The following is a 12981-nucleotide window of genomic DNA, read 5'->3' as shown; positions in this document are numbered from 1 at the left end:
AAAAAAAAAACGACTCCCAAAATCACTGCTTCAACAATGGATGCCATTCAGGCAACGTGTCCACTCATAAATCCATAACTGGACAATCAGCATGTATAAGCTGAATGCTAACATTTTACTGGCAAAATCAGCTCCCATTTATGAAAAAATGCAACTATTTAAGTCTGATATACATTTAGTTCAGGTATACTGGAAAGCTACAAAGTATTGTGTTCTTTTCTTTTGGTCAACAAGTTAGCATAAAGAATTGTTGTAGTTATTTAGCTGCGTTCACTCCTATTTGTTGTGGACTGTCCCGTCAGCACTCTCTGCTGAACTGAACTTTCTGTGGTTTAATAAGGAATGTCGTGGTTAGCTCTGCTCTAAGATACCTCTGGCTTTGATTGCTGAAGCTGCATTAACCTGTTATTCAAACTTTCTTCTGTTTACAAATAGCAACCAATCAGAATAAAGATGGCTCAAGGGAGGAGGGAAGTAGCTGAAATCGTTTGTTACTGGTAGTGGATGATAGTGGATGAGCGGAGCAGCTGCACCATGACGCAGAAAAAGCAAATTAAGGATTACTAACGTGTCATACAAAGCTCCAACTGCAAGAAAAATGCAGCTGAAAATGAGCATTAACCTGTTAGCAGTCGGACGTACCGCCCACGGTACATTGGATGGTTTAGGGGACTAATTGTAAATTTGTAGGACTGCTAAGGGGTTAAAGGTTCCCTTTATTTTTTTGTTAAACAGATCACCCCCACGAGATGCATTAGCTTGTGTCTTTTCATCACATACTGCAGGTGCTGCATATAAACTACAAAAGACATGAACAAAAGAGAAAAGTTTTTCACTTTTATTTGCATAAAAAATAATAATGCTGAGAGCTTTAAAAATTCTGTAAGTTAACTCTAAGTTCTCTTTAACTGTCAGACCACTTCTTTGAAAATCAGCAGCTCTTGAAGTCAATGAAAACATTTGAATTGTTGGACAACAATACACTTGCACTTACCACAGCCTGTCTTAGCAATGACAGAACCCTATATCCACCAAATAAATCTAGAAGTTCCCTAAAAATGAGCATCAAAGTTTATCCAACTATTGTAATGTGAGAAAAATAAGATGACTCCAGCCCATTTTGCAACAAACCAGTTATAAAGTAAAAAACTTAATTAAGAACAAGAAACAAACAATGTGATTGTTTCATGGTTATAAGGTGTTTTAGGTGTTGGTCAAGTTAGATGGTGAAGCAATGCCACTAATTCAGATTGCGCTGATAACTATTTGCTTTGCTTTTGGTGATTTCGTGTATGGAAAAGTTTCCTGGTTGTGTCATATGCGGATATTTTTCTTACTGTTTCTTTTCTGTTGGCAGAACACAGAGAAAATGTGTTCTCTGATGAGTTTTCCAGTTTGAAGGTTTGATACAATCAAAGCATCATTTAATCTGGAGTTGAGTCCATCAGATTTTGCTACCATGCCATATAAGTTTTGTTTTTCCAAATTAGTCTCAGAATCTTAGACAAAGGCTCAGAGACTGTTTCCTTAAAACGTGTTTATGTGCCCTTGCAAGTAAGTGCATTCACATTTAAAATTAAAGTAAAGGGTGGGGAAAGGGATACAAGACTAAACTTGCCAGAGCAGCAGTCAGAATAGCCACAATCCATGAGGCTTTTATATATCACTGCTTTCACAAGATATTTCAACATACAAGAACCATGCAGTGTGAAAAGATTTAGTGACATCTCCTATTCACACAAATTTCACTGCTAAGTACAGGAAAAAAACTTATTTTTTTGATGATGCCACTGCAGAGAAGCTATAACATGAAGAAAGATCAAAATTTGGCAGTTGTGCTACTTTAGTAAAACTGTACAATGGGCATAGGTTATCTGTAATCACACACTATATTATTTTATAACCTTGTTCACGAGTGACAGGAGAAGGGAGCGAGAGATCAACGGATTGGTGCTGCGGCCGCAGTGATGTGGACACTATGCTGCTCTGTTGTGGTGAAGAGGGAGCTGAGTGTAAAAGCGAAGCTCTCAATTTACCGGTCAATCTACGTTCCTACCCTCACCTATGATCACGAGCTGTTTGTAGTGACCAAAAGAACGAGATCGTGGATACAAGCGGCGGCAATGGGCTTCCTCTGAAGGGTGGCTGACCTCTGGCCATCCGGGAGGGTCTCAGAGTAGAGGTGCTGCTCCTTCACATCGAAAGCATCCAGTTGAGGTGGTTCAGGCATCTGACAAGGATGCCTCCTGGGCGCCTCCTGTCTGAGGTGTTCTGGGCATTTCCCACCGGAAGGAGGCAGACCCAGGACACGCTGGAGAGGTTATATATCTTGGCTGGCCTGGGAACGCCGTGGTGTTGGTTAACTTCAGATGGATGGATATTATTATATAGAATTTTACTATAGGTATTTTGCTTTGCTTTGTTAACTTGTTTAAACCATGTATTTAAAATTGCATCTGATTAATAAAACCAGGTAAATAAAAGTCAGAAATTAGAAAATCTATTATAAATTATAATATCTAAATCGGTAATGGCTAACCCTGGGGTAGCTGTAGCTCAGGTGGTACATCACCTCATCTGTTATTTGGAAGGTTGGTGGTTTGATCCCTCCCATCTGTACGCAGGATACTAACCCCAAATAAATGAGCAGCATTTTGTAAATCAAGTGACAAACAAATAATGATTCTTACAGACACGAATAAAAAATTATAAATTGGTTGTTTATTTTTTAAAGTCCTTTATTGCTTTTGTCCAAAACATAGGGTTAGAGTGAGTAAGGATTTGGGGTTAGAATGACTTAGACTTCAGGGTTACCCAGATGGACCTATGCAGGCCAAACACTTGATCCCTCAGTAAAAACAAGCTGCACTTGAAATGCATTATAGGGCAAAATGTACTGGAGATACGTGCTACACTGAAGCTCCTGGTGCACAGTTTTTGTGCAGATGTTAATGTCAGGGGAGGTTTGGAAATCTGCACTTACAGAGTCACCAGAGTGTTGGCGACTTTCACACACTTTGTGCCTCTTAACTCGGTGACCCTGCTCTGTAATTTCATGTGGTCAGCCCATTCGTGGCTGAGCTGTAGTGGTTCTTAAAGACTTCCACTCTGCAATAAAACCCTTTACTACCAGGAGAGAAAAGAATTTACAACTGACTTGTGCAACACTGGCATCCTGTTACAGTACCATCTTTGAATTTGGTGAGCTCTTTTGAACAACCCATTTTTTTCACAAATGTTTGTAAAGGCAGATGTGCTTAGTTTGAACTAGAATTCAAACTGAGCGTTGTGGCCCAGTATATTTGTCCATACAGTGCATTATGTCAGCCAAAGTCAACTTTAGACACAGTATGGTATCGACAACACGAGTTAATGGCGAGCAGTTATCCAAGCTGCTGCTGGTACATGCATTTGTTCAGCTTTGTTCAGAATAAAAGGAGGCAGAAAAAGGGTTTCTTCATCTAAATAAAGACAAAATTCAGGTAGGAAATGGAAGTTTTCATTTTTACAACGCAGAACAAAACTGAAACGGTTCTCATAAATGTTGTGCACTTAGCTAGCAGTCATGTTTGAACACCTTAATCCACAGATTCTCTCCGGTAATCTCATCTTGCTTACTTTAATCTCTTAATTAAACAGTCTTTTCGAAGAGAGAGAGTGAAAGACAGAGTGAGAGAGATTTCCTCTCTTAGCCTTTCACCTCTTACTCCCTCAAGCTCTGATTTACACTCTCCTTTAACACAGGTTAGTGATTGGCTCTCAAGTAATAGCTGTGAATGCCAACAAGACTGAAACCCTGATTATAGCTCCTCCTGAATTATATCCTGAAATCTGTCAGGCTCCTGGTTCTTTTTGTTTAACTGCTCAGTCCAGCATTCAAACTGTAATAAGAAATGTGTAATATTTATCTTTTCTATGGGGTGTCATTTGTATATAAAATCTATGTCTTGCTCCTATTTCTTTCATATAAGAAACATTTCTAAATGTGACAGGTGAGACCTGATTCTGGGAACCGCCCCTGGTAGGCGGAGCTGGTCTGTGTCCCTTTTATAAGCTCAGGTGTGGGCAATTAGGTATTCTCTAACAAACCTGAAGCTGCAAGTGCTTGGTCTAAGTCGGGCAAGTTGGCACTTTTAACTTCTTTCTATGAAAGTTTGATGCGGGCCCCCTAGCCTTCTGTTAGAACGGTAGGTTATAGAAAAATGTACCACTTGACTTCTGGCTGTTTGGCAGAGATTTACAGTTATTTGCACCCTTGTAGGTGGGAAACATTGCGCTCATGTCAGAAACGTGTAGTGGACTTCATCGCCGCTGACCCACATTTATTAGGGTGTGACGCAAACAGGTACCGAAAACAATACAGTTGGAGGGATACTCCCGCTGCGTTTTACTGTCCAGCTTAAGTCATCTCCTGCCTATATTTACAGAGTACCGAGCTGCTGCTTTGCTGACTGGATTTGTGGCTGCGGGCAAAGGACCCGACACATCAGTGTATTTTAACTTGTGTATTTTAACTTGTGTATTTTAACTTGTGTATTTTAACTTGTGTATTTTAACTTGTGTATTTTAACTTGTTTTAAGCTGGTGTAATTCGACAGACTGACTGCTGCGGCTGTCAATATTGTTGTAGACAATGAACGCGCTGCGTGGAAAACAAATCCTTTTTTTGTCTTGCATGGCGCATGCAAAATGTGGCAAGACACTCAGGCCCGAGTGAAGACGGCACTGAAATTTGCCTTTTTTTTTTTTTTTTTTTTATAGTGCCCATTTGGTGTTCTGTGTGAGTTGCCATTCTTTGTTAACGTTATGTGGATTTGTTCTTAACCGGTTCCCCGCAGCGCTTATGCTGTCTCACGGGCAATCATACAATTTTATAGTTTTTTTTTTTTTTTTTATCATATTTAATAAAGTAGAGTTTTTAATTGTTACACGGTTACTTTTATTTTGTATTAAAATGAAACCCTTTTTAACTCACTGTGCGCCTACGGCTCTGTCCTATTTTAAATAGGTACCAACCACAGGTCACATAAAGTACAACATAGTCTTTGGCTGAAAAAATATTCATGTAACTGTGTCATGTGTTGTGTTTAGATTCACTTGGAAAAAGCATGAAATGTCTTTCATGAATCCAAGTCATACAAACTGCACCGAAACGATTAACATGTTTTTGCAAGAAAGCTCACATCACTTCTATTTTATACTCTTTCCACTAACTCCCAAAAGATTTTAGGATTTGCTTTAAAATTTGTGTTTTAGCACTGACGGAGAGCTAAATGGCCAGGCTCCATTTAGCTTTTGGCACTTTAGCTTTTGGCACTTTTGGCACCACACATTTAGCACTTAGTTCCTCCTACGCCGGGCGGCGCATCGGGCAGCTAGTGATCTCAATCGATATCGGTCAGCAGTGACTGCTTCGAGCTTCGTCCCAGGCAATGTCGACAGTTCTCAGATCGTCCATAAATGTTCGACGCCATGTGGTCTTTGGTCGGCCTTGCTTTCGCTTGCCAGTGTGTGGACGCCATGTCATGGCAATCTTAGCTGGGTGAAGAGGGGGTAGGCGTAAAATATGGCCCGCAAAGCGGAAGCGCCTTTCTGCAACAACATCGGCTAATGGGCGGGTGCCTGCTCTTCGTAGGACCTCTTCATTTGTTATTCGGTCCCGGTAGGAAATTCTCAGGATTCGCCGCAGGCCACGTTGCTGAAGCACGTTCAGGTGTTGAATAATTGCACTTCTTGAGCGCCAGATTTCACTAGCGTAAAGTGCAGTAGGGAAGACGATAGAGTTCAGTAGTCTGATCTTGACCCTAACATTCAGGGAGGTCGAGTTCCAAATAGGTTGGAGACGTCGCAGGACACCAACTGCCTTCCCTACTCTGGCGTCGACATCCCGATCAGAGACCCCGTCATTCGAGATGATGCTGCCAAGATATGTAAAATTCTCCACCTCTTCAGCACGTTGTTGGTTGATCATGACAGGAAAGCGGGCACGTGCATAGCCAACTCAGAGTACCTTGGTTTTTTGGCGCTGATTCTTAATCAAACTTTCGTCGCCTCCCTCTGCAGGGCCACGGTCAACTTTTGGAGGTCCTCCTTAACTCTGCCATTGCCGGTCGCAAGCCCGGATGAGGGTTGGGCGTGGGGCTAGCAACCTCACCCTGTAAAAACTCCAACTGCTACGAAGTTGATCGGCAACCCTTAATGACGGCAGTGGAGAAAAGCCCTCGGGTCGTCCACTGCCCGATGCGTCGACCAATTTTCGACCCAAAAGAAACTACTCGTTATGGAATATGGAATGTACGGACTCTGTACCAAACAGGTAAATTGGCCCAGCTTCTATATGAATTTGACTTGTACCGTATGGACATCTTGGGCATCTCAGAAATGCGATGGGCAGGAAGTGGGAAGATGGTTAGTGATGGAAAGATGGTGCTCTACTCTGGCCATGCCCAAGACCATGCGTGGGCTTCATCCTCTCGCGACGTGCAACAACATCATTGCTGGCCTGGAAGCTCATTTCAGACCGCCTAATCTTTGCTCGCTTCCAAGCTAGGCATGTGAAAGTCACAATTCTTCAAGTATACTTTTGGCACCATACTGCCAAAAGTCTTTGCAGCTAACAGCTTCAACTCTGATGTGAAGGCTTCCTACAATATTTAGAAGAAACATATCTGTGAGGTCAGACACTGATGTTGAGCAAAAAGGCCTGGCCACATTCTCTACTCTAATTTATCCCAAGGGTGTTCTGTCAGGTTGGGGTCAGGACTCTGTGCAGGCCAGTCAAGTTCTTCCACACCAAACTCACTCATCCATGTCTTTATGGACCTTGCTTTTAACACCGATGCACAGTCAAGCTGGAACAAGAAAAGAGCCATACCCAAACTGTTCCAACACAGTTGAGTGCATGAAATTGTCCAAAAATGTCTTGCATACCTAGGTGTTTGATTTTATACACCTGTGGCCAATAATTTGCATTCTCCACCTATACTGTAAAGAGTTGGGGAAACAAGGATTTGAAGCTAGTTAGTTGGCGTTATTTAAGTAGAGCAGAAATTTTACCAAGTGCAATTGGGATCTCTATCTGGGTTACTTGCTGTCTGACCTAATAATCCTGCAGCTGATCCGTACAAGCCCAAATTCATATTGTTTTGAGCACCCCTTGACCTATAGAGACCCAGCAGCCATGTTAACATCAGGTTTAACTAAACAGGAATTATCCTTTAGTTATTTTGAATTGTCCAGTTGAAGTTCCTCTTAACGGGCTCTTTCCTTGCATGTTCCTGTACATCTACAATTACTTTGCTAGAAACAGCAGGGACAGTTAGGAGTTACTGTATTCCCCCAAGTAAAAGTCCTCCTTTTTTTGCTGAGACGTTGTGATTATTACACTGTGTAGTGTTTTTTCTTTAAAGTTTCTATGGCAATGAGTTATTTTGGAGTAAAACAGAAAAGAATTCAGTGTATCCATGAGGTGGTTCTGCAGCTGACACGGTCATTTTGATGTATCCCTATACAAACAAACATCGGGTTCATGGCTACTGTGCCTCATTAGCTGGTTGTTGTTTACATCTGCATTGCTTAATCTATTGGCTGACCACCCAGATGGAACACACACAGAAACACACATTTCATTACTGACACAAAACCTCATACGGCACAAACACAAATGGTCAGAACGAAGTGAACTCTGAAAAATACAAAACACACACATACAAACACACACATCCCTCCAGTCATAAAGTCAACAGACCAAAACTACACCATACAGCAGAGTTGAGATCAGACTCTAGATGTGCCGTGCTGATCCTGCTTCTTGTTTGTGTGTGTCTGTGTGTGTTAGTTTAATCAAATGCTAATTAACCATTCATTTGTGTTTTTACTCTGTTTTACCAAATGTTATTAAACAAGTACAAATTGTGGAACAATGTCAGAATAATGTTCTTCAATGTAAAACTGTGAAGACTCGAGAGAATTTGGAGAAATTTTTGTGCAGAAGGGAGAATCGTGAAAATCTGTATTGTGATCTGCATTAAAAACAGATGTGATTGTGTCATGTAAATCACTTAACGAGCTCAGGAACACTTCTGGGATTCACTGTCTGTGAACGCAGTTCACTGTGCAATCCACAAATAAAGATTAAAGCTCTGTCATGTAAACATGATCCAGAAACACTGGATTGGGCCAAAGCTCATTTAAAATGGACTGAGGCAAAGTGGAAAACTTTGGTCAGAAAAATCTATATTTGATTTAGATTTTTGGAAAACATGGAGAGGGACTTGTTATCAGCACTCAGTTCAAAAACCTGCATTTGCGATGGATGGATGAATGGATGGATCTCAAACCAGACAACACCCCAGGTGCAGGCTGTGTAAAGATACCCCTGGCCAGGTGGCCAGCATTGTATACAGAAACATCTGTGCCAAATATGGCCTGGAAGTCCTGAGGTCAAAATAGGAGACGCCCCCAAGGGTGGTGAATGACCGAGCTAGGATCCTGTGGGACTTTCACTACTTATGGAGGGAGTGAACCTTCAGTCTTGACCTGAGCGTTGAAGTAACCATGTTACTGAGACGTGTCTGTTGCCTTTCAGCCTTGCCAATTACTTACTTGTTCCTCTCTTCTGTGCTGAAGCCCCAGAGTTCCCCTTTTGAGAGAAATCTGTGTGAGAGAGAGCAGCTGAGGAGATTCTGTCCCTGTTCATGTGTGACTGGAACTCTGAGCTCATTAATGGACTTTCCTCTCCTAGGACCTTGTAATTAGAGATGTTGGATTTGTCGCCTCATGAAGATTGTGTAAATAGTCACTTTTCATAAGCACTGTAAATAAACTCACTCAATCTGATCTGCAACATCCTGCATATTGAGTTTGTCTCATTTGTTATGGTAATTTTAATAAATGGTAATTTTGAGCTTTTTCCTACTGACGTTGTCATTCATAGAATTATCTATTTTTATGGTGGCTCCACAGTAAAAGAATAAATAACAAAATAACGTAAAAAATTAGCCAAAACTTTTATTAGTACACTACAGTCTGAGCAATGAGCTACCCGAACTTTTTCTGTAATTTTCCACATTTATTTCTTACAATTACAGTTTAAGTCCACAGTGTCATGCTGATGGATTTCTTCTAGAGTTGAGTGGATTGATCCCAATGTCGGATCCAATACCGATGCTGGTATTGGCATTGGACTGATACTTTGTCGTAGCCCACTGAATTGTGTTAAATAAAGTTTAAATGTTCATTTTGTAGCCTAAAGCACATTTAAGCAAAACAGTGGTTGACCCAAAGCGTTTTAGAGACGGACACATTTACATTCCAGGTGTCCAAAACCCCAGTTTCAAAATACATAAAAAAGCTGACAGGTATGTTTTGTTGTGTTAACTAAGTATTGTGGAAAATGATTTAGTGGTCATTAAAATATGTTCACACTTTGCAAACTGATGTCTCATAAATCATGACACACTGATCTCCCCGCTGCCTCTGTAGGTTGAAAATATCAGTATCACTACTGGCAATACTGGTCTCATATTTACTTGGATTACTACAAACATTTTCAGTATTGCACAGCACAGATTTTTTCCCATTAACTTCGGCAGCATTTCCCAAAAGGTTGATTCTGTTCATCTGGACGTAGCGTTTGTGGGAGAAACGTTTCGACACTCATCCAAGTGACTTCTTCAGTCTCAGCTGACTGCAGGTTTCCAATCTTATAAACGGTATATTTGCATAATACCTGAAACCAATGAATGAACAATGGGCTGTGAGGTCAGTTAATCCTCATTAATCATCATTAATATGCAAATTCTCATGACCATTGATCAAAGACCATTGGTCAACAGTACCATTCACAGAAAGTTGGGAAATGGCTGCAATCACAGCATTGTAAGATGGTGACAGATGTACCCTCCTTGATTCAGAGATGGTCTTTCCCTTTTCACATAAATGGCCTCCTTGACTCCAGCGTTCCTCCCTGTCCAGGATGTTACATCCTCATCATTGAAAGAGTGTCCACTGGCCTGTAGGTGTAAAGACTGCAGAGTCCTGGCCTCACGAGGTAGCTCTTCTGTGTTGTGCCATCCGCTTCGCCAGAGGTTGTTTGGTTTCCCTGATGTATAAATCCTGGCAATCCTCCTGGCACTTAACAGCGTACACTATGTTACTCTGCGTCGGGGGACCCGATCAATGGGGTGGACCAGTTTTTGGCGCAGCGTGTTTTGGGGTTTAAAGGGGCTTATAAGGTTGGGGAAACCTGCAGTCAGCTAAGACCAAAGAAGTCACTTGGATGAGTGATGAAATGTTTCTACCACTGAAAACACTACGTCCACCTTACCTGGATGATTGAGCATGCATCAAGACATTCAGCAACATTTCTTTATCATGAAGAAAAACTGAGAAATACTCCTGTAAGTGTACTTATCTGAACCATTCAGTGTGTAATTAAACACTAACAGAAACGTTTGCTGGTCTGGCCCTTTCAAGGTAAAGAGGGCTGTATGTCACCCACAATGGAAAATAAGTTTGGCTTTCCAGATTTATAGTTTAAAACAGTTTTGTTTTTTTATCATGGTTAGAAAAATAAACATATAGTATCGGTTTAATCGCCCCAATCTCTTCTCGCCTTCCTTTCCATCCACGCTCAGCCCCCTCCTGTAGCTCTAGCTTAATGGCTAGATGCTGAAGATAAGTACCACAATGCAGACTTTATTGACATCTCCAATTTATCTTCCCAATACTCAAAGAGCTAGCAATGCCTATGGTTATGCCAAACACTGAAAAGCAGACACGGAAGCAAATGATTTTTGATGATTGCAAACAAAGCTGAAGTGTTGTGGATATTCCACTGACGTAATCTTAGCCTCTGTGACTTGCCAAAACTCCACACTCAATACGCACACATGCACAAACTTCTGCACATGCTTTATATTTTGACTTTTTCCTTCCCTGCCTTGTTTCTCTTTCCTCATCGTCGTCACAAACAACAGTTGCTGATTTTTCACTGTCTGTAATATTGTTCTCCAGCAGCCTTAAAAGACGCGCCTACAGTGTGTGTGTGTGTGTGTGTGTGTGTGTGTGTGTGTGTGTGTGTGTGTGTGTGTGTGTCTGTGGTCGTTGTTGGCACAGCATATCTGCAGTGGAAAGAGCTGCGGGGAAATTTTGACACTTTTCCCTCCATAAAAGAAGCTGTGAAACCTGGAAGTCTCTACTCCCTCCTGAGGTTCCACTGAGCATGTCTGTCTTTTATCCCACCTCTGCAGAGTTTCTTCTAGTTCAGCTCTTCCACTGTCAGCACAACAAAAGTGAATACAACTGCCCTTTCTCAATAAAAAAATCCTCGGTATGCCAGATAATCCTCACAATATACTTAGATTAGTTTTCACTGAAAATGTTTCTTCAGTGGAAAGTTTAGTTCTAGTTACAGCTGATCCCCCTCAGTACTTAAGTAATTAATTCTGTCGTTACCATTAATCAAAGAGCAACAAATTGTTAGACAATACACCTTATTTACTATATTAGGTTCAGTCATAAGTTTTTTTGAAATGATTTACCTCATCATTAGTGGTTTTCTCAAACAGACACAAATTCAACAAGGTGCAGGAAGCACTCCTCTGAGATTTTGGTCCATATTGACATAAAAGCATCAAACAGTTGCTGCAGATTTGTCAGCTGAACATCCATGATAGGAATCTCCGATTCCTCTGAATTGAAAAAAGGAGCAGAAGACAGAATGCATGTGTGAATAAGAAGGAGACAGGTGTAACAGTGAAGCTGCAAGGAGTAGAAACTGAGATGGAAGAGTTTAAATATCTGGGGTGAACTACTTCAAGCAACACTACACAGGTGAAGAAGAGAGTGCAGGCAGGGTGAAGCTGGTTTAGTGAAGGGGGTGATAGCAGCAAGAGTGAAAGAGAAGGTTTACTGCAGAGGCCTGCTGTGATGAGTGATTTGGAGACACAGACACACAGCACTGACAAAACAACAGGATTAGAAATGAGTACATCAGATTGACAGCTCAGGTTGAGAGCTTAATAATTTGCAAATCTTCGATATAGTCAGCAGCATGGTGGTTAGCACCGTTGCCTCACAGCAAGAAGGGCCTGAGTTTAATTTCATACTTTTAATGACTTTTAACTTTAGGTTTTACAGGAAGCAAGTGAGTTGGTGATATGAATCATGTTTTGAAGTTTATTGTAGGTCTTTACCTTCACAATATAAAAAGCTTTGAGGCGACTCTTGTTGTTTATTAGCACTGTGTAAAAAATGAATAAAATAAAATTGAATAAAACTGAATTTTCACTTTTATTTTAGTTTATGATGAGCTAGGAGTAAAACTATAGGTGATCAGTAATACTGATCAGTAATAGAAGGTTTAATACAAAAACAAAATAAAATGAATCATTAATCATATAGTTTAACGCAAAGTAACAAATATAATCATATTTTCAGCCCAAAATTATAGCCAACGTCTAATAACAACAGCACAGTGTGCTTGTTTAAGGCGTGCAGGTGGTGAGAAGCAGCAGGGGGACCAGAGTATGTGCTAATGGGCTGCTCTCAGCACAGACAATAATAACAACAACAAAGTGCAGAGCTGAACGGGCCCCCTTCAACCGTTTCCAAATGTCATTCCAGGCCTGGGTGTAATGAGGCTCAGAACAGAGTTGAATGGTTGGTAATTGCTGAACAGGGGAAATGGTTTGTCACCATAGCTTCCTTTAGTTTCCCAGCTTCCTCTGTCTGTGAGTATGTGTGTCTGTAGACATCTGTCCTCTCATGTGTCAGATTTCTATCACTGACCTGTAAGCCTCTTGACCTGATTGTTGGCATGCTACAGGGAATGGGCACAGTGCAGTTCCCCCTAAACGATAGCAAAAAGAAAGAAAAAAGAGCTTACGCATAGTTTTGCAGATCAGACCAGCAGATGTCTGAGTTGTCCTGCAGGTGCAGAGGGAAGATATGTTTTTGGCGAGGAATGAGGAGGAGGAA

The sequence above is a fragment of the Pundamilia nyererei genome, unplaced genomic scaffold (assembly GCF_000239375.1).
Source record: "Pundamilia nyererei isolate P.nyererei 1_Seehausen unplaced genomic scaffold, PunNye1.0 scaffold00295, whole genome shotgun sequence".
Taxonomy (NCBI): Eukaryota; Metazoa; Chordata; class Actinopteri; order Cichliformes; family Cichlidae; genus Pundamilia; species Pundamilia nyererei.
The sequence above is the reverse complement of the archived record's forward strand: the minus strand, read 5'-3'. Positions refer to the sequence as shown.